This window comes from Pan troglodytes, chromosome 5 (assembly GCF_028858775.2).
Source record: "Pan troglodytes isolate AG18354 chromosome 5, NHGRI_mPanTro3-v2.0_pri, whole genome shotgun sequence".
NCBI classification, from domain to species: Eukaryota; Metazoa; Chordata; class Mammalia; order Primates; family Hominidae; genus Pan; species Pan troglodytes.
This window is the reverse complement of record NC_072403.2, coordinates 52,944,566-52,971,472: the sequence shown is the minus strand read 5'-3', so window position 1 is coordinate 52,971,472 and position 26,907 is coordinate 52,944,566.

Here is a 26,907-nt window from a genome sequence, read left to right as displayed (position 1 = left end):
AAACCCTCCTTTTTTCCTTATCCCAGTTTATTTTTTTTTCATACAGCTTCTCACTATCTGGCATTGTATTCTTTGTGTACATATTTGTTTATTTTCTTATTGTGTATTTGCCTAAAAGGTAAGCTCCATAAGAGCAGGGGTTTTGCCTATTTTGCTTTTTGCCACACTCCCAGAGAATACTCCATAAATTATTGTGGAAAAATGACTTTTGCATCAAGTCAGCTATGAGAGGTTAAATACCTTCCCCCAGGTCGTTTAGTCCAAGTTTAATGCACTTTTTACCCTGTTGTGCTTCCTGTTTTCTATATCAAGAGCCAAAAGCCCAGATTTTAGGAAACTGAGGCCACCAAATTGCAAAGTGGGAACATGGAAGAGCTCAGACTAGAACCTAGGTCTTCTGATATCTAGTTACTCAGTCATGTGTTTGCTATCACAGGCAAGCTAAGGGTTGTGCCCCAGCATATAAAGGTAATGGTGAGGTAAGAAACTACCCTTTTATCCTCTTGGTTATTCCACTGTGGCTGTTTGGCCTCTTGGTTTATGGGCCTGTAAATGCACAGTGTGCGTATCTCAGCGTTGTGCAACATGCCTTGCTCCACATCCATTCCACTCGATTATCAACACAATCTGTAAGGAAATAGCTTGAAAACAATTACACCTGCCTACCATGACTACTTGGATGCATATAGCTATGTGTCTACATGGGAGGAATTTACATCCAAGCCCTGAGCAAAACATCTAAATCAGGGCTGGGCGCGGTGGCTCATACCTGTAATCCCAGCGCCTTGGGAGGCTGAGGCAGGAGGATCACCTGAGGTCAGGAGTTCTAGACCAGCCTGGCCAACATAATGAAACCCTGTCTCTACTAAAAATACAAAAATTAGCTGGGCATGGTGGCATGCACCTGTAATTTCAGCTACACAGGAAGCTGAGGCATGAGAATCTCTTGAACCCAGAAGATGGAGATTGTAGAGATCCGAGATCATTCTACTGCACTCCAGCCTGGGCAACAGAGCACTCCAGAATGGGCAACTCTGTCTCAAAAGCAAAACAAAACAAAACAAAAAACAAAAAACAACAACAACAAAATCTGAATCAGCACAGGGATTAAGTCCCACGGAAGTTCAGAACAGATCTCATTTGTCATATTTACATATTTTCAGGACCATTTGACAATTCATTATCTATTTTTGGCTTTACTAGGTAAAGCTGAACCCTCACCACCTGGTTTTTCCCTTCGTTTCTCTGGCTTTGTCTCTCCTGAGAGCTGAAAGTAGCTGCCAGAATGGAGCATGCCCAGTAAACACTCAGGAGTTTTGGTTGTCAAGTTGGGGAACCTACAGCAATTACTCCCTTATGCCCATTTGCTTGTAGAGCCAAGAACAACTGCAATACATCAGCTGGGAGTCAACCCTCACGAGCAAACAGATTAGTTCAGCTTATATCCCTGAAACAGCTTGTTAGGTGGGGTCTGGCTCTGCTGAGCAGAAACACATGTTTATACCCAAGTGACTCAGTTCAGTGTATTCCTCCGGAAAACAGTGTTGGAGTCCCTGTGTCCTTGGCATTAATTTGGTGGATTTGTTACACTGGACCCATCTTGCCCCATCACTGCTGTGTGAGCTACCTTTCCAAGGCCTCTGTCTGCTCTGCACCACAGGGTGGACAAAAAGAGCATTATCTGATACACTACTCAAGAACTGCGGGAATCAGGCTGAAAATAAATGAGGGAATTTTTGCTAGTGAATACATTGAATCAAGTGACTGCAGACTGTAAATTCTCCTCACAGTTTGTCACATTTCCATGTTATCTTTTCCCCTTGGAAAGATGGCATAAAGAAAAAAAATCACTGGAAAGAGTATGGGCCTTGGAATGTGGGTTTAAATCACAGATCTGCCATTTGCTGACTGTGAAACTTTGACTGGGATGGCTAACATTTCAAAAATCTCCTTTTTTGTTTTTATCTGTAAGCCAGGTCCAGTGACAGCTAACTTGCAAGATTGCTGTTACGTTTGAATAATGTGAGTACAGCTACTGACAGTTCCCAGTAGGCAAGCAGGGTCTTCATATATGGTAGTGAATGTGATTATCATTAATATCACTTGCTAAGTTTCCACTGTGTGAGTCAGGATTAGGACAGCCACAGTCTCACGGAAGGGCAGAGAAGGGAAAGCTGGGGGAAATCCTTGTCACATCTAACTTTTGTGACTTTGGACAAGTCAACCTGTCTGGGACTTAGTATCTTTAAAAATACGGAGAAATATGAGTACGGTGGCTCACGCCTGAAATCCCAGCACTTTGGGAGGCCGAGGTGGGCAGATCACTTCAGGTCAGGACTTCGAGACCAGCCTGGGTAACATGGCAAAACCCTGTCTCTACTAAAAATACAAGTTAGCTGGGCACGGTGGCACCCTCCTGTAGTCCTAGCAACTCAGGAGCCTGAGACAGGAGAACCGATTGCTTGAACCCAGGAGGTGGGAGGTTGCAGGGAGCAGAGATCGTGTCACTGCACTCCAGTCTGGGTGACAGAGTGAGACTCTGTTTCCAAAAACAAAAAGAATCACAGGAGTTCGGAGAAGGGAGCTCCAAGGGCAATGGTGCAGGTTGCCTGAAACTCAGAGATTCCTAGTTTAAAACAAAAGACCTTGAAAGTGATTTATCCTCACAGTATTCAAAAGGTAGACTTTACGATTCAATAGAAACACCAAAGTCCTTAAATCATCTGGTCTATCTTAGAAAGGTAGGGCAGGGCACGATGGGGCAAGGCCAGATACCAAGAGCACATGTTAGTTTTATCTTTACAGACAAGGAAACTGGAGTCCAATGATACGGTGAGAGTGAGATGGGAATGGTGAGGTGAAGGCCGGATATTTCCAAATTTGGTCAATGGAAGTGGAAAGAAATCAGAGTTTAGAGTCAGACAGACGAGTCTGCTGTTCAGTTCCTCCCTTTACTAACCATGCGACTAAAGGCAAATGACACTGAACCTTTTTGAGTTTCATTTTTTTTTCATCTGTAAGAGGAGGGTGAGGAAAACACATCAATGGTATCACTGGGGTTGGCATAGGGATAGAGTGAAATAGCAGCGACAAGGACGCAATTTAGCACCGAATTGTGTTTCTACCCCTCCCTGTCAGTTGTGATAATGAGTTTAACCCCTTTTCTAGGCTGAAGCCAATAGAGAGCTCCCATTTTGTAGACCAGAAGGCAGGGAAGATTGTTCTTTTCTCTTAACTGGAATAAAAGTGTAAACTGAGTCAAAAGCAGGGCTGATGGGTTTTATTATCTTTGTGTTCTAAATACCTATCACAGTGCCAAGAACTTGGAAGGCACTACAAAAATATTCATGAATGGAAAGTATCACCAGGTTGTTAACAAAACTTCAAATTGTTCCTCCACCTACACCATCCCATTTTTACATTAGAAGAAACACCAAATCAACATCATTTGAGAGAGTTCTGCTTCTGGCCCTGTGAAGTACCTTCTATTGAGCCAATCTACATAAAGATAACAACTATAAAATCTGGACAAAATATCATAAAAAATTAACTGAAGGCACAAGGGAGTGAGGACAAGCACACAGATACTGGAAGAGAGTTGATTTGTGGATGAAGAGAATGATACCAGCTACATTTCTCTTTTTTAAATTTTTAAAAAATTGTTTTCAGCTTTTGGCATGAGGGCAGGCCACAATCTATCCCCTCTGTTGTGAATAAAACCAGTGGAAAATTATGTCTTACTGGCTTAAAAAACCCAAAGATGGAATTCAAGACAACCAGAGCTGCTGGAAAGTGAGGAGAAAATTCTGAAAAAGATGGAGTCAGGGAGAGAAAGCCCTAAATTCTGCTTATAAACTCCACCTGAATCTCTGACTAATTTGAACCATAATATGCACAGGGAACAACTTCAGAAAACAAAATCAATACAATTATTTATTTATTTATTTATTATACTTTAAGTTTTGGGATACATGTGCAGAACGTGCAGTTTTGTTACATAGGTATACACGTGCCATGGTGGTGTGCTGCACCCATCAACCCGTCACCTACATTAGATATTTCTCCTAATGTGATCCCTCTCCTAGCCCCCCACCTCCAACAGACCCTGGTGTGTGATGTTCCCCTCCCTGTGTCCATGTGTTTTTATTGTTCAACTCCCACTTATGAGTGAGAACATGAGGTGTTTGGTTTTCTGATCTTGTGATAGTTTGCTGAGAATGATGGTTTCCAGCTTCAACCGTGTCCCTGCAAAGAACATTAACTCATCCTTTTTTATGGCTGCATAGCATTACATGGTGTATATGTGCCACATTTTCTTAATTCAATCTATCATTGTGGACATTTGGGTTGATTCCAAGTCTTTGCTGTTGTGAATAGTGCCACAATAAACATACGTGTGCATGTGTCTTTATAGTAGAATGATTTATAATCCTTTGGGTATATGGCCAGTAATGGGATGGCTGGGTCAAATGGTATTTCTAGTCCTAGATCCTTGAGGAATCGCCACACTGTCTTCCACAATGGTTGAACTAGTTTACAGTCCCACCAACAGTGTAAAAGTGTTCCTATTTTTCAGCAACCTCTCCAGCATCTGTTGTTTTCTGACTTTTTAATGACTGCCATTCTAACTGGTGTGAGATGGCATCTCATTGTGGTTTTGATTTGCATTTCTCTAATGACCAGTGAGCATTTTTTCATATGTCTGTTGGCTGCATAAATGTCTTCTTTTGAGAAGTGTCTGTTGATATCCTTTGCCCATTTTTTGATGGGGTTGTTTGCCTTTTTCTTGTAAATTTGTTTAAGTTCTTTGTAGAGTCTGGATATTAACCCTTTGTCAGATGGATAGATTGCAAAACTTTTCTCCCATTCTGTAGGTTGCCTGTTCACTCTGATGATAGTTTCTTTTGCTGTGCAGAAGCTCATTAGTTGAATTAGATCCCATTTGTCAATTTTGGCTTTTGTTGCCACTGCTTTTGGTGTTTTAGACATGAAGTCTTTGCCCATGCCTATGTCCTGAATGCTATTGCCCAGGTTTTCTTCTAGGATTTTTATGGTCCTAGGTCTTATGTTTAAGTCTTTGATCCATTTTGCATTGATTTTTGTATAAGGTGTAAGGAAGGAGTCCAATTTGTTTTCTGAATATGGCTAGCCACTTTTCCCAACACCATTTATTAAATAGGGAATCTTTTCCCCATTGCTTGTGTGTGTCAGGTTTGTCAAAGATCAGATGGTGGTAGATATGTGGTGTTATTTCTGAGGCCTTCGTTCTGTTCCATTGGTCCATATATGTGTTTTGGTACCAGTACCATGCTGTTTTGGCTACTGTAGCCTTGTAGTACAGTTTGAAGTCAGGTAGCATGATGCCTCCAGCTTTGTTCTTCTTGCCCAGGATTGTCTTGGCTATGTGGGCTCTTTTTTGGTTCTATATGAAGTTTAAAGTAGTTTTTTCCAATTCTGTGAAGGAAGTCAGTGGTAGCTTGATGGGGATAGCATTGAATCTATAAATTACTTTGGGCACTAAGGCCATTTTCACAATACTGATTCTTCCTATCCATAAGCATGGAATGTTTTTCCATTTGTTTGTGTCCTCTCTTATTTCCTTGGGCAGTGGTTTGTAGTTCTCCTTGAAGAGGTCCTTCACATCCCTTGTAAGGTGTATTCCTGGGTATTTTATTCTCTTAGTAGCAATTGTGAGTGGGCGTTCACTCACGATTTGCCTCTCTGTTTGTCTGCTGTTGGTGTATAGGAATGATTTTTGCACATTGATTTTGTATCCTGAGACTTTGCTGAAGTTGCTTATCAGCTTAAGGAGATTTTAGGCAGAGAGAATGGGGTTTTCTAAATATACAATCATGTCATCTGCAAATAGAGACAATTTAACTTCCTGTCTTCCTATTTGAATACCCTTTATTGTTTTCTTTTGCCTGATTGCCCTGGCCAGAACTTTGAATACTATGTTGAATAGGAGTGGTGAGAGAAGGCATCCTTGTCTTGTGCAATCAATATCTTTTTTTTTTCTTTTTAAAGCCTTTTATTTCAGGTTTAGGGGACATGTGCAGAATTTTTTTTTTTTTTTTTTTTTTTTACCTTAAGTTCTGGGATACATGTGCAGAACATGTAGGTTTGTTACATAGGTATACATGTGCCATGGTGGGTTGCTGCACCTATCAACCCATCATCTAGGTTTTAAGCCTCACATACATTAGGTATTTGTCTTAATGCTCTCCCACCCCTTGCTCCCCATCCTCTGACAGGCCCCGGTGTATGATGTTCCCCTCCCTGTGTCCATGTGTTCTCATTGTTCAACTCCCACTTATGAGTGAGAACATGCGGTGTTTGGTTTTCTGTTCCTGTTAGTTTGGTGAGAATGATGGCTTCCAGTTTTATCCATGTCCCTGCAAAGGACATGAACTCATTCTTTTTTATGGCGGCATGAAATCAATACCTTTCAGAGGAACATAACAGAAGTCAAAGTTTCTACAACGTATTTTTTTGCAATGCCTGGGATATAATCTCAAATTAATTGTTGTATGAAGAAACAGAAAGATGTCCTCTGTGCATTAAAAAGACCCCAAAATTGTCCAGTCACGGTGGCTCACACCTATAATCTCAGCACTTTGGGAGGCCAAGGCAGGTGGATCACGATGTCAGGAGTTTGAGGCCAGCCTAGCTAACATAGCGAAACCCCATCTCTACTAAAAAGAGGCACATAGCCAGGCATGGTGGCATGTGCCTGTAGTCCCAGCTACTGGGGAGGCTGAGGCAGGAGAACCGCTTGAACTCAGGAGATGGAGGTTGTGGTGAGCAGAGATTGTGCCACTGCACTTTAGCCTGGGCAACAGAGCGAGACTCCATCTAAAAAAAAATACCCCCAAATTACAACCCTGTAATATGAAGCTTATAATATATGTAGATGTAATACCTATTAGAACTATTGCACAAATGATGCAAATTTGTTATATTTGACATGAAGTTGTATAATATTAACTCTACGTTGGTTGTTAAAAGTTAAGAATGTGTATTATAGTTCCTAGAGCAAATGCTAAAATAACATGCAAGTAGATATGGCTAAAAAGTCAACAAAGAAATTAAAATGGAATATCAACTTAACTTTACTTGATTAGGGCCTTCCAGATATGCTTCTACTGCAGATTTTCAGGCCCACTCAATAGAAGCCTCAGCTTATAATCACAGAATGAAAGGATTAGCAAAATCCGGATGTGAGCATCTAAAAAGGCTCCCTAGAGAAATGACCCCTCCAGCCTTAATGAGAACAAGAAGGAAAGCAATAGAATTCAAGTGGGACATCCCAGATTTAGGGATATGAGCAAGACTAGGGGCATGTAAACATAAAAGGGCAGGGCCACTGAAGTTCAAGGCTCGGAAATGTGTAAGAAACTCCTGGCTCTCTCCTTTGAAGCCCGCTTCCTGCAGCTGGTTGTCCCTGGACTTAGAGAAGGTAAGGCTGAGAGAGGTTCCAGCCACAACCAGCCACTACCAGTATTTTGGACTAATTTGGGTAAACAAGTGGGTAAGAAGGTTGCTGACTATACTTCCAAGATATTGTAGAAGGAAGGAAAAGAGCAAAACAACATTATTGTCCCTCTTTCAATCTGTTGTTTTTGCACCTGTATTGCCATGACACAAAGCAGGGAAAGTTGCTTAACCTACCTGCCATTAATCCCTCAGATTATTCACATACTCCCTTGAGATACGGTTTCCAAGTCAGCATGGGCTATTTCAAAATCAACAGCTGTGGGGGCATGAAGGTGCCTGAGAAGTCCATACTGGGCCAGCCCCAAATCCCACATTATTTTTTGTGTAAATGAGGAATTGCAAGGACTGAAGAAGTTTTAGGAATACAAATTAAACTGAGAACTCCAAGACTCAGCAACTCCTTCACACGGTTTTCTGGAATCTACATGTCTGACTTAGTCCAAAAGGTCTTACCTTGTTCTGGTTCAGTACCTACAGAGAACACATTGCCTTCCAAAGTGGATTAGAATTTGAGAAAGAACTTCTTATTTGAAACTGGGTGGGGGAAAAGAGGGCTGAGATAAATAATAAAATAACGAGGTGGATCCAGAATTTTTTTTTTTTTTTTTTTGAGACTGAGTTTCGCTCTTGTTGCCCAGGCTGGAGTGCAATGGTGCAATCTTGGCTCACTGCAACCTCCACCTCCTGGGTTCAAGCTATCCTCCCATCTCAGCCTCCCAAGTAGCTGGGATTACAGGCATGCACCACCACGCCTGGCTAATTTTTTATATTTAGTAGAGACAGGGTTTCATCATGTTGGTCAGGCTGGTCTTGAACTCCTGACCTCAGGTGATCCACCTACCTCAGCCTTCCAAAGGGCTGGGATTACAGGTGTGAGCCACCGCACCTGGCCAGATCCAGAATTTTTAAGGGGGACAAAATATTGGCTAACTCTATGGGCTATTGTGTCTTTGGGTTCTATAAATGACTAGACAAGGGTCTGGAAATCCCTGTGGTGGGGAGGAGCTGCCCGACTGCAGCATAGGGATTAGGGTCAGGGGAGACAGGAGTAAAATTTAAGGGAGCACCAAAAAAACACAGCAATCAAAATAAACATTTTAATGTAATACTGGAAAAAAAAACTACAAAATTCCTGTAAAAAGCTGTGATTAACAAAATACCAAAATTTTACATAAAGACAAGGTGTTGCTATTTGTTTGTCTTATGACATTGGGTTATTGTGTGACAGGGAAGGCTGTTTCCCATTAGCACTTGGTTCCTGGATCTGCGTTGCTCTTGCATCCTCCTGTGTGGGCATATGAGGAGGGTTGGTAATGATGAGATGCTTTGTGTATAGACAAGATTTTTGGTTTTGGTTTTAATGGCAGAGGTTTTATTAATGCTTTTACTTGATTTAAAGTGTAGGAGGATATCTTGATAAGTGCTTATAGGGCCACGTATTTTTCCTTTGCCTTAGGCTCCAATAAGGCTCAGCATGATGCGGGGCTGAGCAGGATGTGCTGTGATTGGGGAAGACTTGGGAAAAGCCAAGAACAGTTTTACTGAGAACTTGGCATCATATAGGAGGAGCTTTTGAGAATTCAGAGTGATTTGATCCACAGCTGAGGGCTTGAGGAATAGCTGGCTGCAAATTCCTAAGAAGAAGGGCAAGGAACAAAGCAAACTGGAGGACTCAGTACTGTAACCGCCCACAGAGTGGAGAGAGCTTTGGCTGAGGAGTCAGCTACTAGTCCTAGGCCTGCCCCTAACTTCCCATGTGACCTGGCCATATCACACCCTTTCTGAGCCTCCGTTTCTACACCAGTAAAATGAAGTGGTTCTCATGCTTGTTTTATCTGGGAGCCATTTCCAAATAAATCTTATGTGGAAGCCATAGATAGAAGTAGTGGTGATCGGTTGAGCTTGAGGTGTGCTATGATCTGAATGCTCATGTTTCCCCCAAATTCATGTGTTGAATCCTAATCCACAATGTGACAGTATTAGCAGTGGGCGGGATTTGGTGGCGATTTGATCATGAGGTGAACCCTCATAAATGGCATTAGTGCCTTACAAAAGAAGTCCAAGAAAGATCCCTTGCCTCTTCCTGATGTGAGGTCACAGCAAGAAGATGCTGTGAGCCAGAAAGCACCCTTACCAGACACAGAATTTGCCTTGATCTTGGACTTCTCAGTTTCCAGAACTGTGGGAAAAAATTTCTGTTTATACGCTACTTAGTTTACAGTATTTTGTTATAGCAGCTGAATGGACTAGAACAGGGCGTAAAATGAAGACCCTCACCTGTTTAGTTTTCCTGGATGCCCCCAACGTGGTCTCTTATGGAAACCTCCACCATCTCAGGGGTCCTCAGAGGACAGTTTGTAAACACGGTATTAGGGAATGATTGATGTCCATTCCAGTTTCAAGATTCTATTCTAGCTCAGAAGAAAGCTCTGCCAGTACTGCATGTTGACAATTTGACAGTGAAATGTTTACCCATGTCAAAAAACCAGAGGAGCCTCCAGTCTTTGGACTGCACTTTTGGGTGTGCCCTGTTCTGTTTCTGGACACTTCCAGCCTGCAGGGCCCATGGAGTTAGCAGAAGCATCATTAGGATTTAGTCAGCCTTACTGCGGCCAGTGCAATTATACAGTGGAGTGAGGCACACTGCCAGGATTTTAACATGAAGCAGGCACTCCTGGGGAACATTGACAAATGACCAGGGGTTGTCTGCACATGGCCAAGAGCCAGCCACAGCCAGCTGGGCTCTACTTCCTGATGAGTGTGACAGTTCCTGACTTGTGAAATGTTCCAGGACTAGGAGTAAATGAATTCTAGTGGTGTTCAAAACAACAACGAAGTTCTCTTCTTCTTCACTAGGGTTGTTATCAGCTGGGTTATGATTTTGGTTTGGTTTTGGTTTTAACAGCAGAGCTTTTTTACTAGTGTAAAGACTCTGTTATTCAATTGTTATGGATCTTCAAACATGTAACAGCCTACTCTTAAAACACAGGGGCTCGGAATGCAACAAGAACTATGGGACAAACAGGAATTTTAGGGTCTGGCTGTTCCCAGTTGGAACTCCAGTTCCAGTTCTTAAGAACTAGAGTTCTTCAGAATATTAGCTGTGTGATATTGATCCAGTTTTTTAAACCTATCCGAACTTCAAGTTTCTTAGCTATGCAATGGAAATAAGTTATCTGATAGAACTGTTCTAAGGATTATAAATGGTATTATGTGAATAAAATGCATATAGTAAATGCTCAGTAAATGTTTCCCTCCTTTCCTTTTTCTGTAACTCTCATCTCTTTAGAGAAATAGGTCAAGAAAAGGTTGCTTAGGTCAACAATGGGATCTGTTTTATGGGATTGTGCTGATTATTTTTCTTTTTCCATTTTCTAAGGTTTTCATAGTAAGCATGAGCATCAGGATGTTTTAACTAGTCTAATACCTAACAAAATTGAAGTTTAGAAGTAGAATGGAGCTCTTATTTCTTTTTTCTTTCTTTCTTTTCTTTTTTTTTTTTTTTTTTTTTTTTGAGACAGAATTTCACTCTTGTTTCCCAGGCTGGAGTGCAATGGCATAGTCTCAGCTCACCGCAACCTCTGCCTCCTGGGTTCAAGTGATTCTCCTACCTCAGCCTCCCAAGTAGCTGGGATTACAGGCATGTGCCACCAAGCCTGGCTAATTTTGTATTTTTAGTAGAGACAGGGTTTCTCCGTGTTGGTCAGGCTGGTCTTGAATTCCCGGCCTCAGGTGATCCACCCACCTTGGTCTCCCAAAGTGCTAGGATTACAGAGATGAGCCACAGCACCCAGCCAGAGCTCATATTTCTGACAAAGGGCGAATTTCTCTATACAAAAAAGGATAGTAGAACTAAAATTTTTACAAGACCAGTAAGCCAATATAAAAAATGAATTAAAAAATAGACAGTTCATAAAATAGGAAATTCAAATAACTCTTAAACATATAAAATAATGCTCATGATCACTCAGAGTAAGATAAATATAAATTTAAATTACACAAAGATACCATTTTTCACCAATCAGATTTGCAAAACTACAAAAGTGACAATACATTCTGTTGGGCCAGTTCGATGGAGAGCAATCTGCTATGCTTACATGTGTCACAGATGCATGCATATGTATGAACTTATATGGAAAGATCTCTAAAATATAAAGCAACAAAGGCAAAGTGTATAGAAGAACGTGTACAATGAGCTACATTTTGTGAAAAAGGAGGACAACATTTTCTTGAAATGCAATAAAATTCTGGAAAGATACACCAAGAAGAGTATTGGAAACTGGCTGGGCACAGTGGCTCATGCCTGTAATCCCAGGACTTTGGGAGGCTGAGGCAGGCGGATCACCTGAGGTAGGAGTTCGAGACCAGCCTGGCCAACATGGTGAAACCCAATCTCTACAAAAATACAAAAAAATTAGCTGGGCATGATGGTAGGTGCCTGTAATCCCAGCTAGTCAGGAGGCTGAGGTGACAGAATCACTTGAACCCGGGAGGCGGAGGTTGCAGTGAGCCTAGATTGCGCCATTGCACTCCAGCCTGGGTGATAGAGCGAGACTCCATCTCAAAAAAAAAAAAAAAAAAAAAGAGTATTGGAAACTGAGCAAATGACAAAGGTGGAAAGAAGATTGTTCACTGTGTATAATTTTATGATTTGTTAATTTTTAATTCTAAAAATGTATTCTTAATTTAAAAATGTTGTAATAAAACAAAAAGTGTGTTAGGAAAGATAGAGAACATTGTATAGCCAATCAACAGTGATTGCCAAACATGCATTAAGTTCTAATCAGATAAAGAACAATAACATTTTTTTTTAAAGATAACAATCTTCCAATATGAGGGGGACTTTATTTCTGAAACACAGTGAATACGGCAGTCTCAATTTGCTACAATTTAGATTCTGGTTGGGAGTTTAAGTAGTACTTTACCAATGCCACATTTCATCAATGCATTTTTTTATAACTTTTTTTTTTTACAAATATATGCACTTTATGTAACATACAATCTATCTATAAGAATATACTATTATTAAAAATAACGCAGCATTCATAGTTCCATTACCCAGAGGAGAGTAGTGGCTTCAGAATTTCTGTGTAGGAAGACAGCAAACTGGTTGGAAAGTGACAACTATAGAGAAGTGAGTCAATGTTTCTTTGCAAAACATTTTACTTTTATTGAGGTTTGTTCTAATCAAAGATGAAAGATGAAAAGCTAAGGCACTGAAGTAAATGTTGGTGCCTGAGATCGTTTGTATTTTCCAAAGGTCCCCACAATATATCTTATCCCACATGTTCTTCCTACAATGTGATGTTGGCCCTCCTGCCACTGAGTGGTGAAGTCTGTGTTTCCTGCTGTCTGTCATGGGCTGAATTGTGCCCCCCACAAATATTTGTGTGTTGAAATCCTAACACCTAGTACCTCAGAATACAAACTTATTTGGAATTAAGGTTTTTAAAGAGGTGATTAAATTAAAATGAGTCTTTAGGGTAGGCTCTTATCTATAGGGACTAGTGTCTTTTTTTTTTTTTTTTAAGAGACTGAATCTCACTCTCAGTCTGCACGCTGGAGTGCAGTGGTATGACCATAGCTCACTGCAGCCTCAACCTCGTGTTCAAGTGATCCTTCTGCCTCAGCCTCCAGGGTAGCTAGGAATACATGCTGTCACACCTGACCTGGCTTATTTTTAAAAAAATTTTTTGTAGAGATGGGGTCTTGCTATGTTGCTAGCTATGTCTCTAGCTCCTGCCTCAAACAATTCTCCTGTCTTGGCCTCCCAAAATGCTGGGATTACGGGCATGAGATACTGTACCCAGATAAGGACTAGTGTTTTTATAAGAAAAGGAAATTTGGAGACACAGAGAAACACTAGACATGTATACACACAGAGAGATGATGATGTGAGAACACAGTAAAAAGGTGGCCATCTGCAAGCCAAGGAGAGTTCCCCCAGAGAAACCAACCCTGCCAACACCCCAATTTGGACTTTCAGCTCCAGAATTGTGAGAAAATATAGTTTCTATTGTTTAAGCCACCTGGTCTGTGGTATTAGGTTACAGTAACCCTAACAGACTAACACACCTCCTATCTTAGTTCAGGCTGCTGTAACAAAATGCTATAGACTGGGTGGCTTAAATAGCAGACATCTATTTTTCACAGTTCCTGAGACTGGGAAGTCCAAGATCAGGATGCCGGCATGGCTGGCTTCTGGTGGAGGCCCTCTCCCTGGCTCGCAGACAGCCATCTTCTAATGGTGTCCTCAAGTGGTGGAGAGACAGAGGGCTCAGTTTTCTTTCTCTTATAAGAGCACCAATCCCATCATGGGTACTTCGCCCTCATAACCTTATCTAAATCTAATCATCTCCCAAGGCTCCTACCTCCAAATCCCATCCCACTAGGGACTAGAACTTCAGCATATGAATTCTGGGGGGACACAGACATTCAGTCCATAGCACTTCTCTTTGAACCTGGCTGGTCCTTTATGGGTGCCTGGACCAATACAGTAAGGCGGAAGTGACACTGTGACTTTCAAGGATAGGTCATAAAAATACCAAGTGCGTTCCCCTTGTTCTCTCGAAATGCTCCTTCTTGGAATCCAGAGCCATGAGGAGGAGAGGCCACCTTGTGGAGAAACCACGTATAGGTGTTCTAGCCGAAAGCCAACACCATCGTGAGCCTTCAGATGACTTCAGTCCTCAGCAGTCATCGTCACCCCCCAGTGTTCAAGCTACACCAGCTGATACCATGTAATATAGTGACAAATTGTCCAGCCAAGCTTTGCTCACATTGTAGATTCGTAAGGGAAATGAATGATTGCTGTTGTTTTCCGTGACTAAGTTTGGGGTGGTTTTTTACCCAGCACCTAGGTCCCTTTTACTGAGCCAGTGTATCCATCCTTCACCAGATAAGAGTGTGGGCTGCTAACAGTTTACAGCTGCTCCTTCTTCCTTCAGAGAATTACTATAGGCTGACTGGAGTCCCAAGGGAGGTTACGTTCACCACCCTCAGCCCAGGGGCAGCCTGCAGCCAATGAGCAGTACATAGGTGGTCCCCTTGCCTGAAGCAGAACCAACTCTGGGGTACAGTTCACGCTCCCTGAGATTAGGGTGAAGCCGGAGCTCAGGTGAGGACATTCTTGTCTAGCTCTTTCCCTGCTCCGTCTCCTTCCTGCTCTCCCTTTCTTCTGAGACTCCCCTCAATAAATCGCATGTGCTGAAATCCCCGTCTCAAACGCTGCATCTAGGTGTCTGATCTAAAACAGGGACAAATGGGAGATATTAGGCAGAGTCAGGGAGAAATCTTCCCCAGCCATCTGTTGATGGCTCTGCTGCCCAGACATATCTTGTTAATATTTTACTATACATGAAATTATCTAATACTTGTAAAGCATTTAGTAAATTCCCCAGCTTATAGTAAGCACTCAATAAGTGTTAGCCATTATTACCATATCTCTCAGTACTTTTTTTTTTTTTTTTTTTGAGACAGGGTCTCACTCTGATGCCTAGGCTGGAGTGCAGTGGCATGATCTTGGCTCACTGCAACCTCTGCCTCCGGGTACAAGTGATTCTCCTGCCTCAGCTTCCTGAATAGCTTAGATTGCAGGTACGTGCCACCATGCCCAGGTAATTTTTGTATTTTTAGTAGAGACTGGGTTTCACCATGTTGGCCAGGCTGGTCTCAAACTCCTGGCCCCAGTGATCTGCCCGCCTGGCCTCCCAAAGTGCTGGGACTACAGGTATGAGCCACCACGCCCAGCCTCCAAGTACTTTTTCTATATTTAATAATAATGTCTATTGAGTACATATTATATGTCAGGCACTGTTTGAATTATATTTCATGTATAACCTACTTAGTTCTCACAAGCTTATTTGGTAACAGGTAATATTATGATTGAGGCAAATGAGTCTCAAAGAAATTAAATAACTGATCCAAAGATATACAGGAAATAAGGGACAGAACTGCAAGTGTTATACATATGCTCATATTATATTTTAATAGTCAGTTCACTAACCTTTTTGTGACCAATTGCCTAAGTGTGAAGCAGGATACTTCACTGCATTTTAAAGAGCTACGAATATGTATAGTGGTTCACTGCAGCTCTTACTTCATTCTCCTATCCTGGGAGCTACCATGCTCACAGACTTCTTGGTAACATCATTTATTTTGATTCTTTCTTACTGAAGTGCCTCACCTCTTCTCTCTACTTATCTAAACCTAACTATCCTTTAACATTCACTTCAAAGCCTATCTCTCCAAACATGAAATCCCATGTTAATTACTTCACTATTCACAATAGCCCAAATGCAGAAATGTCCATCAATGGATAAATGGATTTAAAAAATGGGCTATACTCATAATATGGAATATTATTCAGCCTTAAAATGGAAGAAAATCCTGCAATATGTGACACCACAGATGAACCTGAAGGACATTAGGCTAAGCAAGATAATCCAGTTACAGAAGGACAAATGTTTCATGATTCCACTGATACGAAGGATCTGAAAAATAGTCAAATTCATGGAAGCACAGAATAGAATTGTGGTTGCCAGGGGCTAGGAGGAGAGGCAAACGAGGAGTTGCTGTTCATTGGGTATACAGTATACAGTTTCAGTTATATAAGATGAATATATTCTAGAGATCTAGTGTGCAACATCATGCCTATAGATAACAATACTGTATTATACACTAAAATGTGTTAAGAAGATAGATCCCAGGTTAAGTATTTTTACCACAATAAAATTTAAAAGAAAAAAAAGAAAACCCTAAGTTCTATTCGTCCATGTTGTTTTACCTGATTTCTGATGCACTTGCTCATTTCTTCTGCAGTGAACTCCTTCAGTATTTATTGGATATGTAAGTTATTTCTGCCTCTATTTCCTGCCACCGCTGATCCCTATACTGATGATTCTGTTTCCATCAGTCACACTGAGAGCATTTTGAAGGCAGGAGCAAAACTTATGTATTTGTTATTTCTCCGGTATCTTGCATAGTGCCTGTGACAAGGCAGATTCTTGATAGAATTTTGTTGATTGCATGAATAAATCAATAAAGTATTTCATAGATGTGCATGTTTCCTATCTTCAATCTCGATTATAAGATCGTCGAAGTCCAGACCTGGTTTTTAATTTCTTTTGTCCCTCATTATGTTCGACAAATGCTAGATCTGTTGCAGAAATACTCATGGAACTGAACTAGAATTGTCTGCCCTGAAGGATTGGTCACATTTTACTCTTGCTCTGGGAAAAGGATAACTCTCTGTCAAAGGGAAGCAGTCCCATGTGAAAGCCTACATGGAATTAGCAAAATATTTAATCTCTGAGCTTGCTGCACAGCCTGCTCTATGTGTACTGTTTCTATAACTCTGCATGTGACCAAATGTCCTTGAGTTGACCTTGTGGGGATATGTAAACCGTGGGACTCAAGGAGGGATGTTTGTGGGAGGAGGGGATCATGTGATGTGGAGCAAACTTTATTTGCAATTCCCTGACTCGGGAGTGATTTCTGGGAAGTGGCAAGAGGTGACTCCACAAAGAGCCTTGCCGGCTTCTACAAAGACTTGACTTTTTGTGGGGATGGCATTCTGCCAGGCTGAGAGGAAGTAGAAAGTAAAGGGGCAGCTCACTCCCGGTCCCATCCTGACTTGCACCAGTTTTTTAATGCCAGTTTTTAGCATGAAGCTTCTCCTTCACAAGCTGAAGGCTGAGCTAAAGGAATACTGGTATGACCCTTTGTACCGAAGACCGAACTCATTCATTTCTATAAATAAAAACCAATTTTAAAAATGCATCAAGGAGCTTGCTATTCAGAGTATCACAGTGCATACTTTTGCAGCGTGAACTGTCTGATCCCCCTCAACTTTATCAATTTCGTAAACATACATGATCAATATTGTAGTTTGTTCAAAGAAATTTATGCTCATTTTTGATGAATAGAAAAAGGCCACAAGGTACAAGGGACTTAGGAAAGTACATGAAGCTTTAGAGAATATTTCAACCTTGTTCCTATTGGGGTGCTTGGATAGCTTCAATTTCAACTTCGAGGTTATTATATGGGCATGCTGCTGTCAGCTAGAAGAGATGAAGGCTCCATGGGTTGGGGTGAGGGTTGGAATAGGGTAGGGAGAAATTCTGGGCAATTCGCAGCTGTAGGAAGTGTGTGTTCTCTCTTAATTTTGTTTACTTAAAAAGAGAAAAAGAAATCCACATGTCTCTTTGAAGCCCTGTGGGACTGTTTTCACTGTGAGCACACAGAGAAAGCCTGGGATTGTTCCTGGAATGCTGGTCTCACCATTTATTGTCCTTGAATTTAATGCCTGCTTTGCATTTGGGATAAAGATTCATTCATTCCTGTGCCAAGAAATAAAGAATCCCATTGTCTTCCTGCCCAAATTGTTCCAAGACCATCTTTTTTTCCAAGGCCAACAAGCCCAGATAACATCTTGCATGGCCCCATGATCTGGTGTCCAAAAGGACGTTGTACCCTCTCTTGTCAGAGCTTTTCCGCCACAATACTGTTACACAGAGTAGACCTGCTCCTCTCAGCACCAGAAACCTCATCTCTTTCACAGGGATCCTTAATCACCTCTGCAGATTGCCAAACCAGACATACTGCAATTCACTGAAATGACGGCCGTGTCATTTTAATAGAGTGGTGAGCCCTTGGTGGCTGCCGACTAGATCCAGGGGGAGAAATGAGTGTTGCTGTTTTGCATGCTGTGACATGCTTTATCTCAGAATATTCCTTGATTACTCACAAGAATAAAGGCCAGTTTAATTAAAATGAACACAGAAGTATGAAAAAATCACGGGCAAAAGGGGTTCCAAATAAGTTGGTGATTTCTTCAAGCTAAAACCACCCCCAGGGGCTGCAGCCTAAACACATTTCTTTTTTCCTTCCTAACAGAATGTTCCTATTCATTTAGAGGGTTTAATTCCAACCATCATGAAAATGGCCACGTTGTTTCTTCCACATCCCTTCCACATCTGCCCTCCTAAACCTTCATCCTTTCCTTCAAGCCTTCCTCTGCCAAAGAGCTACTGGCCTCCAACTTCTGAGAGAAAATGGAAGATATGCCCCCTCCTCCCCACCTCTCTCTTCCTTCAGTTTCACACAAAGGCAGTCTTTCTCCAGTTTACTGCTAGTCCCGCCTCTTGTATTCCTCATCCAAATGTCTCCTCTAGGAACTTGTTCCAAGTTATTTCTGCTTTCCATTGCATCGTCCTTTTCTCTTTCAACTGGCTCCATTTCCATGTGCTATAAAAATGCTCAGGTCTCTTTCATCTTTTTTTTTTTGAGATAGAGCTTTGCTCTGTTGCCCAGGCTGGAGTGCAGTGGTGGGATCTCGGCTCACTGCAACCTCCGCCTTCCAGTATCAAGCGATTCTCCTGCCTCAGCCTCCCGAGTAGCTGGGATTACAGGCACTCACCACCACGCCCAGCTAATTTTTGTATTTTTGGTACAGATTAGGTTTCACCATGTTGGCTAGGTTGGTCTTGAACTCCTAACCTCGTGATCCACCCGCCTCAGCCTCCCAAAGTGCTGGGATTACAGGCGTGAGCCACCACGCCTGGCCCTCCTTCATCTTTTAAAAACACCCCTCCTCACCTTTACTTAACCTGTGTCTTTCTCCTCTTCTTCCCCAATACTTTTCCTTCTTCTTCCCTTCCCTTCCTGGATAAGGTCCTTCAAAGGATCCTTTCTATTGGACATGTCTACTCCTACCTGCATTTTGCAGGCTATATTTTCCACAACATTGGTTTCCTCTTTAAACCCTCAGCCTCCCACACAACAACTCTCCCACTCGTAGCCCACAATTCCAATGAAATGGTTCTGAAACAAGGCACGAAATATCTTCTTTATTTTCTTTTTTAAAAAATAAATTTTGTTATGTATATTTGAGGTTTGCAACAGATAGATAGTAAAATGGTTACTGCAGTGAAGCAGATTAACAGGTCTATCATCTCATACAGTTACATTTTGAAAATGACCTTCTAATTGTTAAAGGCAAAGGACTTGTTTTAGCCTCACCTTGTTTGGATTTTTACATAGTATTTGTCTCCATCAATTACTTTTTGAAATTCTACTCTTGATTTCCATAACACCATCACCTCTTACTTTTCCTTCTCGAGAATTTCTTCCTACCCTATTCCAACCCTGACCCCAACCCAAGGAGCCTTCATCTCTTCTGGCTGACAGCAGCATGCATATATAATGACCTTGAAGTTGAACTTGAAGTTCCCAACAGGAACAAGTTTGAAATATTCTCTAAAGCATCTTGAACTTTCCTAAGCCCCTTGTACCTAATGGCCTTTTTCTATTCATCGAAGATGAATACTTTTCCTTCGCACTCTCTGATGATTCCTTCCCACGCCCGTCCCCAAATTCCTTAGGGTCCTTGGGTCTCATCCCTTCTCAATCTCCTGTGGCAATTTCCTCCATGTCCATGGTTCCATCTTCTACCTACATACTGATGGCCCCTATATTTATATCTCCACCCCAGACTTTCCCCCTAAGTTCCAACTGTTTCCTTCAAGATCTCTTCCCTTTGGCAGCTCAAACTCAACACATCCCAAATTGCACTTACCTTTCCTATAAATCTTGTACCCCAATCTGCAGAATGACACCACCATTTAAATCAGAAACCTGGGGGTCATCCTCCCTCTTCCTCTTTCCTTCACCTCCTATGGCTTCCTAGTCAGTTACCACATCTTGTAGACCTGACCTTCCTTGGCAACTCTGATATGTATTTGGTGCTCTCCTCCTCTGTTCCTGTCTTTTTCTTGTATTATTAAAATGCTCCTCTTGCCTCTGGGTGTGTGTGTGTGTGTGTGTGTGTGTGTGTGTGTGTGTGTGTCTGCAATCGATCTTCCTTAAAGCAGCTGGAGTGAAATTTCTTCAATGGCTTCCTGTTGCTTTTAGGATGCAGTGCATACTCCACAGGGGAACCAAAAAACCCTATTATCATCTAGCCCCAGCCTGCCCCTCAGCTCTCCATTTATCTCTCACCCACACCTCTTGCACCACAACACACAGACCACAAGCTAAACATATGCTCTATTTTCACTTTGCCCAGATTGACCTCTCTCTATTTACCTTTCCTTATTTGTCTTGTTGCTCAATTTTTCTCTGCCCCCAACCCTTATCTATGCCACATTACTTAAAAATCTGTGTTTTAAGACCCAACTCCAGGGTTATTTCATCTCTAACCACTGGAAGGCTTTTCTTGAATAATACCCCACCCCTACCTCCAGGTACAGCCATTCCCTCCTTTAAACCTCATGGCACTCTGTACATTCTTGAACTTGGATGCCATTGTCCTTTATTACCACCATTGTTCATTTTTGTTTCAGCACTTTTCACAGTGCCAGAATGGAATAAATGTTTCTCTGAATCAGTGAATGGACTCTTAGCATTTCCAGTCTTACAAGGGGAACTTACAAATCTCAAGTAACAACCGTGGATCAGTTTTGCTCTACAAGATAACTACCATGAGAAAGGAGGTAAAGCTATCTGGCTTGCCTGAGATTTTCAATAACCAAGAGTATGAGTTTTCTCTTAGTTAGCATTTGTGGAGTGCTTACTGAGGGTTAGGTTGTGTGAGAACATTCTCTGCTGTTAGTCAAACATTAAAATAGCTCTTTAAGGATAAGTGCTTTTAATGCTCCTTAATACTTTGAAGATAATTGTAATTTGGAGTTAGAAAACACTTTAGCAATTTAAATTTATAAGTTTTTCAAATTGAGTTTGCATTTTATTTTTACAGGCTAGCAACATAACTAATTTGAATTTGTGCTTTGCTATTTCATTTTTTGCAAGCACAGGCCTCACTCCTTGGTAGCTAGGAGGAACACATTCGTAGGTGCCCCGATGTAGAATATTTGCCTAATGGTGTCAGAGAAAAGACGTCATAGCTGAACCTATTTACTGAGTATTTCCTCTGTACTAGGCACTTTCTTCATATTATCTCATTTAATCCTTACAACAACCCTTGTGTGCAGGGATTCATTTACATAAAAGGAAACTGAGGCTCTGTGCATGCCATTCAGTGGAGAGATCCCTCTCCAGCAAAGGGTGTTCATCAAGAGAGTTATTGGCCGGGTGTGGTGGCTCACGCCTGTAGTCTCAGCACTTTGGGAGGCCAAGGTGGGTGGATCACTTGAGGTCAAGAGTTCTAGACCAGCCTGGCCAACATAGTGAAACCCAGTCTCTACTAAAAATATAAAAATTTGCTGGGTATAGTGACATACACCTGTAATCCCAGCTACTCAGGAGGCTGAGGTGGAAAAAAATCACTTGAACCCGGGAGGCAGAGGTTGCAGTGAGCCCAGATTGCACCACTGTACTCCAGCCTGGGTGACAGAGTGAGACCCTGTCTCAAAAAAAAAAAAAAAAAAAAAGAGACTTCTTTGCTCTTGGAGATATTTTTGGGCAGGCAGTGGGATAAGGAGGCAATGGTGTTTGTCTGGGATCTTTTCCAACCACTGGCCTTCAGTACCTGCCAAGTATCCTGGGTCTCACCCTACCCTGAGACCCTCATCCTTTTGTAACCACCAACGAGAAAGGCCTGATTGTGTCATCTACCCTGATTTGTGGCACCATCTGTTTCCATGTTCCCTGACTACTTTGGGTGCTAGTTTGTTTAATCCTCTGAAATTCAACACTCCTGAAATTCAACTTGAGCCAGATGCTCAAGATCAAATAAACTAATCTTCTAATCTTATAAACGAAACTATTAATGGGTAATGGGGGGAAGATTAGAGAATCTAATCAAGACACAGGTTAAGAATCTCTATCTTCCTCATCTACTTCAAAAATTCACATTAAATGCTTTCTGGAAACTATGTCTTACAGTGCCAGTGTTGTTTACCCTAAGGACGAGTCTTAGGGTACATCTTAAGGCATGAAGTAGGAAAGGGTCATAGTGCAGTTGACCAGAAGATATCCTCTTTTAAGGAAAGTATGGGGCTTTGAGTTGAAAAGCCTCAAATTAGCTAGAACAGTGCTGTCCAATAGAAATATACCATTAGCCACATAGCCACATATGTAATTTAACATTTTCTGGGAGATGTTATAAAAATGTAAAAAGAAACAGGTGAATTTAATTTTAATAATACATTTTATTTAGCCTAATTGATTAAAATATCATTTCAATATATAATCAATATAAAACTATTCATGAGATATTTTACATTTTCTTAGTACCAGGTCGTTGAAATACAGCATGCATTTTACATACTGGATTAGCCACATTTCAAGTGCTCAATAGCCACATGTGGCTAATGGCTACCATATTGGACAGTTGCAGCTCTAGCATCTCAGGGTGAAAAGAATACTTAAAAGTCATTACATCCTACAATGCATTGAAAGCCTGAAGCCCCTACAGAGCATCTGAGCCAAATAAATGCCTGTTCTGCTCATGGGTGATTATATCTATTGGAAAACATCTTTTTTCAAGTTGGGATGATCTGACCTTTAGTAAGTTTTTGAACTCTGATCATCCAGGTTCAGAGAAAGCAAGCATCAAATTTTTTACAGAGAAGAACCCTTCAAGTACCTTAAGAAGGCCATTGTGTTCTTTAGGCTAAGCATCCCTAATGTTTTCAACTGTTCTCCATGTGAGGAGGAGGATTTCCAGAGTCTAAAGGAGGTTGGACATGAGTCTCTCTTAAGTGCTCCCTAAATCAAATGTTCTTACAATTCCAAATGTTAAGCTGTCAAAGGCTCTGTATGATGTAGAAATGAAAAACTTCAAAGAAAAAAATAGACAAGTAAATCGATGAGTCACTGTGTTCATGTACACAGGTTATAGGGCCTAGAACCAATAAAAAGAGAAAATTGTGATATTTCTGCATAGGTCCACAGCTTCCCCTGCTACATATAGGTCTTAAACCCCTGCATCGTGTATTTTTCTCTTCTGGGCCATTCCACCCTTTCATCTTGTCTACCATTTAATTTTTCTCTAAACTTTCCACATACAAAGAGCACACCCAACAAAACCTCTCAGAGAAGAATAAGTAGTCATTTATTAGTGTGAATTCAAGCCAGTGAGTTTTGTTCCCAAGGATAATTACGATTCAAACCTTATCCCTAGTTATAGGTATTAAGGAGGCAGGACATCTTTCTCATGCATGAAATAATTAGTAGAAATTCGGCTATAGCTTAATTTAAGCAAAAATTCAAGTTTAGGTCTTTGATTTGTCTTATAGATTGATCAAAAAGCACCTCTTAAGTAGCAAAACATACTTTCTTCCTTCACTGTATCTAGACCATTTACCTATTTAATCAACAGCTGAGAGATTGCAAGAGGGTAACTACTCCTAGTCCATGGAAGGCCCAACAATGGGAAGTCAACCGAAAGCTTTGGATGGATTTGCCAAAATTCTTCATCCCTATTGGAAAAGCAATTTACCTTCTTGAGGAGAGAGAGTAGCTCTTGTCAAGTAGCAGTATCATGTTCCTTTAGCAGGGGCACAGTGACAACACATTATTAGGGTGATGGAGGGACCTCTGGAGTTGAAAACAGGGAGGGATGGAGGGAACTCTAGAGTTGAAAACAGGAAGAACATGGCCCCTTATCGTAAAGGAAGTAGTTGGCAAATTAGTGTCACACAGGTAAAGGATATCCTTTGCTTTTGGTAAGCTCATAAATCCAGGACAATTTAATATTTAAATTAGGAGAAGATTTATAAAAGTATTTATTAAAATCAAGCGTAAAATCTCCTGAAGGAATTTAAGAAGTAATTCGATTTACAAAACACAATTTACCTTTTCCAAAACACTTCTTTTGGGCAGACATAGATATACCATCAGTACCTATTTGTATCTGTTCTTATATTCCAGAGTCAACATTCAGAAGACTCCAGCCAGCAACCCATCTCAACATCAATAAAAACAGTGCAAGCAGGCAGAACCTTAAATAAGGGGAGATGGAGAGAGAGTTACTTTTGCAAGAGAAGGGATGAGGGATACGAAAAAAATAAGGAGTAAATGAAGTAAAGGATTCATTCATTCCTCCTCAGGCACTTTTTCAGGAGAAAAAAAGAGGATGGCGGTGAATAACATTACTCATTGTGGCAGATGGTATTTGGCCACAACAGTATCTCCCATTACACATACTTTTTAAAATAATGTGACCTTACCACGTACTCATCAATAGGTGGAATCTAAGTCCCCTCCCCTGGAATGTGGAATGGTGCTATGCCTTGCTTAGAACCCATAGAATGGGAATTGCAGTGAATTTGCATGACTTTTATTTGTGATTTGTTTTCTTAAAAACTTAGTGTGTGGATACTATATTTACCTTGCTTGTTGCATGATGTATACATTTAATTTCTTAAACATTTTATTTTGAGATAATTATAGAATCACAAATAGTGGTAAGAAAAAAATACAGAGATCCAATGTACTGTTACCCCTAATGGTAATATTTTTAATATCATACAAAACTGTGTAGAATTCAATATCACAGCCAGGATATTGACATTTGTACAGCCAAGATATGTAGCATTTTCATTACTGCAAAGATCCCTCATGTTGGCCTTTTAAAGTCACCTCTGCTTCCTTTCCATTCACATCCCATCTTAGCTCCTGAAAATCACTAGTTTGGTCTCCATTTCTTTAACAATAATTTTGTCATTTCAATCATCTTAAGTAATGGAAATATACAGTATGTAACCTTTTAGGGTTGGCTTTTTCACTCAGCATATTTCTCTGGGGATTCATCAAGAGGTTTGTTGCCCAGGCATGGTGGCTCAGGCCTGTAATCCCAGCACTTTGGGAGGCCAAAGCAGGTGGATCACCTGAGGTCAGGAGTTCAAGACCAGCCTGGAAAACATGGTGAAACCCCATCTCTACTAAAAATACAAAAATTAGCCAGGCATGGTGGTGCATCCCTTTGATCCCAGCTACTAGAGAGACTGAGGCACCAGAATTGCTTGAACCCAGGAGGCAGAGATTGCGGTGAGCTGAGGTGGCACCACTGCACTCCAGCCTGGGCAACAGAGTGAGACTCTGCCTCAAAAACAAAACAAAGCAAAGAGGTTGTTGTGTGTATCAGTATTTTGATCCATTTCATTGCTGAGAAGTGTTCCATTGTATGAATGTACCAGTTCGCTTAATCATTCATCTGTTGAAGAACATCTGGGTTATTTCCAGTTTTGGGTTATTATGAACATAGCTGCTATGAACATTCAGGTACAGCTTTTGTGTGTGTGTGCATGAACATTTGCTTACAAAATTCCCAGGAATGCAACTGCTAATATATAGAAACATAAGTAATTTTGCATATTGATTCTGCAACCTTGCTAACTCACTTGTTAGTTCAAGGATTTTTGTTTTTGTTTTGTCTATATAGAAAACAAAATATAGATGTTTTGTTTCTATATAATCATGTTATTTGCAAATATAGGGAGTTTTATTCTTTCTTTCCAATCCGTATATTTTTCATTTCCTTTCTTGTTTTGTTGCATTGGCTAGAAGTTCCAGCAACATGTTGGCTAAAAATAGTGGTGAGAGTGGATGTCTTTACTCTGTTTCTGATCTTAGGAGGAAAGTATTTAGCCTTTCACTAATAAGCATAATATTCTCTGTAGGCATTTTATAGATGTGGCTTATCAAGTTGAGGAAGTTCCTTCTTATTCCTAATTTTCTGAAATTTTTTAAAAAAATCATGAAGAGGGACTGAATTTTGATAAGTGCTTTTTTCTGCATAAATTGATATGATCATGTGATTTTAGCCTTTTGGTATAGTGGATTATATGGATTGATTTTGGAATATTGAACTAGCCTTGCATCCCTGAAATAAACTTCACTTGGTCATGGTGTACACCTTTTTATATTTGCTGAATTCTATTTACTAATGTTTGTTAGGGATTTTTTTTTGTCTCTAAGGGATAATGGTCTGTAGATTTCTTTTTTTATACTGTGTTTGTCTGGTTTGGTATCAGTGTAATACTAGCTTTATGAAGTGAATTGAGACGTGTTCAGTTCTCTTTCATTTACTGGAAGAGATTATGTAGAATTTATGTTAATTGTTCTTTAAATGTTTGGTAGAATTCTCCAGTGAAACCATCTGATCCTAGAGATTTCCTTTTTGGGGTTTTTAAAATTATAGTAATAATAGTTAGAGGACTTTAAAAATTATCTACAGTCATACATCACTTAATGATGGGAATACTATCTAAGAAATGCTTTCTTAGGCAATTTTGTCTGTTCAAACATTATAGAGTGTACCTACACAAACCTAGGTGGTATAGCCTACTACACACTTAGGCTATATGGGATAGCCTATTGCTCCCAGTCTACAAACCTGTATAGCATGTTACCTTACTGAATACTGTTGGCAATTGTAAAACAATGGTAAGGATTTGTGTATCCAAGTATATCTAAACATAGAAAATGTACAGTGAAAATACAGTA